General features: G+C 39.5%; 1 pseudogene; it reads right to left on the reverse strand.

Annotated features, from left to right (window-relative positions):
- Positions 1 to 1,985: 1,985 nt before the first annotated feature.
- LOC136404425 (small ribosomal subunit protein uS14-like) lies at positions 1,986 to 2,221 on the reverse strand (annotated as a pseudogene).
- Between the last annotated feature and the right edge of the window lie 713 nt (positions 2,222 to 2,934).

Genomic DNA, 2,934 nt, shown 5'->3' on the forward strand with positions numbered 1-2,934 from the left:
CAGTTCGCAAAAGTGAATGGAAATTGTGCTGCTGAACGTAAGTTTGGTCCTCCTCCAACTGAGAAATCAATCCAAGACTGGCTACAGGAAGAGAAAACCCTACTGAAAACACCATGACAGAAGAAGACCAGGAGAGAAAAGTCAGCAAAATGTCCTGATTTAGAGAGGGAGTTGAAGATACGGATTGAATAGCGAAGGGCAATTGAAATTCCTCTGTCCAAAAAGACGGTTCAGCATAAGGGAAGAAGAATTGCTGATGAAAAAGAAGTTACTGATTTCAAAGGAGGACACAATTGGTGCTTCCGGTTCATGAAACAGAATGAACTGAGCATGTGTACCTGCACCAGACTTGCCCAAAAGATGCCTGAAAGCTATGAGCAGAAGGGCCTTGAATTTCATTGTTTTGTCATTCAATGTCTGAAGACACATCAGTTTGAGTTGGGACAGATTATAAATATTAATGAAGTCCTCCTTCAATTTGATGTCCCAAGTAACAGAACTGTTGATAAGAAGGGGGTGAAAACTGTAACTGTGAAGACAAGTGGACATGAAAAGAGCCATTATACAGTTGTTCTAGCTTGCTGTGCCGATGAAACCAAGCTGCCTCCTATGCTGATTTTCAAACACAAAACAATGCCAAAAGAAGACATTCCTTGAGGAGTGATTGTCCAGGTTCATGACAAGGGTTGAATGGATAACAATGGAATGAAGATCTGGTTTGAGAAAGTTTAGAGAAGGCAACCAGGTGGGCTTTTATGCAAACCTGCCCTGTTGGTGCTAGATCAGTTCAGGGCACATGTAACAAAAAACACAAAGATGATTGCTGCAGAGCAAAAAGCAAATCTTGCCATCATACCTGGAGGCTTGACATCTTGGCTCCAACCACTTGATGTCGGCATTAACAAAACCTTCAAAGCTGCATGAGAGACAAATGGAACCAAAGTCTTCTGGGGACAATTTGACACCAGCAAGGAGAGTGAAGAAACCAACTATAGAAGAAGTTTGTACCTGGGTGAAAAGATCCTGGGATAATATCAAGATTGAGATCACTGTCAAGTCATTTAAGAAGTGTGGCATTTCAAATGCCATAGATGGAACTGATGATGAGGCAATATATGAAGACAGTGATTTGTCATCAGATATAGATGAGGAAAAGCTAATGGATGGGAGTTTTTGACAGTGATGAGGAGTTGTATGAATTTTATGATAAATAAAACTTGAGTTCAATAACTTTATATAATACATTTTTTTCAAATTATATATGGGGAAGTATGGTATCTTCATTTCTATAAATAATATGCTTGTATCACTACTTTTTTTTAAAGTCAATTTTTGATATTTTCCATTAAATTTCCACTTTGGAAGATGAGGAATTTGCTAGTTTTCTTTCCCCTATTTTACTTGGACAGGCTTGTATTCCACAACTCCCTTGTCTCAGTATAGATCAGTGATAATTTATAACATCTTATACTAATGCTACGTAAATACTACTTAGAGCTGAGACATGATCACACATTGCTTCTCATGCACAACCTTTTGTTTGTCCTGAAGTTAAAAATTACTTATGTTTGCTTTGTTTTCTATGTAATATTTTCATCCCAAACATTCTAACAGAGGTTTAAATCAGTTCTCAGTCTATGTGTGCTTGTTAAGTTCACCTTTTTATAAGAGTATTTTTGGCATCTTTTGATTTGCTTCCCTCTTGATTGCTTGTTCTCTGCACCTGGGCACAGATGTGTTACCTTGGAGATCTTCTGGTGTCATAGTCTCAGGATTCCCTTCTCCTCTCTCCTCTGTCAAATCATCTGTTTCTTGTATTCCTTGTTTTCTTCTTTTTAACATTGGTTTAAGAATTTGTTTTGTTGGAACTCATTTTCTAATAGTTTCCTAAGAATAAATATATGAAGGAAAATTTTCTGGGATCTTGTTTTTCTTTTGTTTCACATTTTTATTTTATGTACAAAGAGATGGCATTCTGTGGTAAGGTAGATGTCTTGAATAACCCATTCATGGAAGGTCACTTAGTCCAACTTAATGAAGCTTATGTCCTTGGCGTGCTGACAGAACACTGGCGGCACATGTTGAGGTTGTATTTCCGGGTCAGACCGTGCCAGTTTGAGCAGACGCGGCATGAACAAGAACCCTGGCCGAATTTTCTCGGATGTCTCCAGTAGAGCTGCTGGTGACCCATCTTGTTCCCTCTGATGCAACGAGGCAAAAGTGGGATCCTGTATTTTTATTCTCTGTTCTACCCCTACATTTGAGGAGAGTTAGATTGTAATAATTATCTGTAGGGCCAGGGCCACTGCCATCGTGGACATTCACATGCAGGTTCCCACTGAATTCAGGCAGATGGTAAAGAAACAGTAGAGCTGGAGGATGGTGGGCCATTCTGTTTATTGGTGTCTCACCAAGACAGGCAAGCCACAAGAAAGCCGAGGGAAAACCATGGAGGGCAAGGGATCAGGAAGGAAAAAGGAAACCCCACTGCACCTCTCAGTAGTGGGGACAGAATCTCTCTTCTCCTTTTGCTTTCTCTTTTTAAAACTTTCTGGCACTAAAACCTCTCCTCCAGAACATTAGCAAAACAATGGCCCTTCCCAAGGAGGAAGGTAATTTGCAATATCACAGACCACATATACCTGGCTCTGTCCAGCCCCCAATGCAAACTATAAGTGAGCAAACATATACATCATATTTTACAAACCCTTTTGACCATTATCTTTCACAATTCTGAAGACATTATTCTAGTTTCTTTTAGATTTCAGAATTGCTATGGAGAAATCAGAAATTTTTTCTGTTTCCTGATCATTTGGATGTGACATCCTTCTTTCTCCCTGGAGGTTTGCCTGCTTGCCCGTTTGCTCCAATTCTGAAATGTCTACAGGGATGTAGACTTGTGTGAGTCTAATTTTATTCATTTGTTTGGACACT

This window comes from Saccopteryx leptura, chromosome 4 (assembly GCF_036850995.1).
Source record: "Saccopteryx leptura isolate mSacLep1 chromosome 4, mSacLep1_pri_phased_curated, whole genome shotgun sequence".
Classification (NCBI taxonomy): Eukaryota; Metazoa; Chordata; class Mammalia; order Chiroptera; family Emballonuridae; genus Saccopteryx; species Saccopteryx leptura.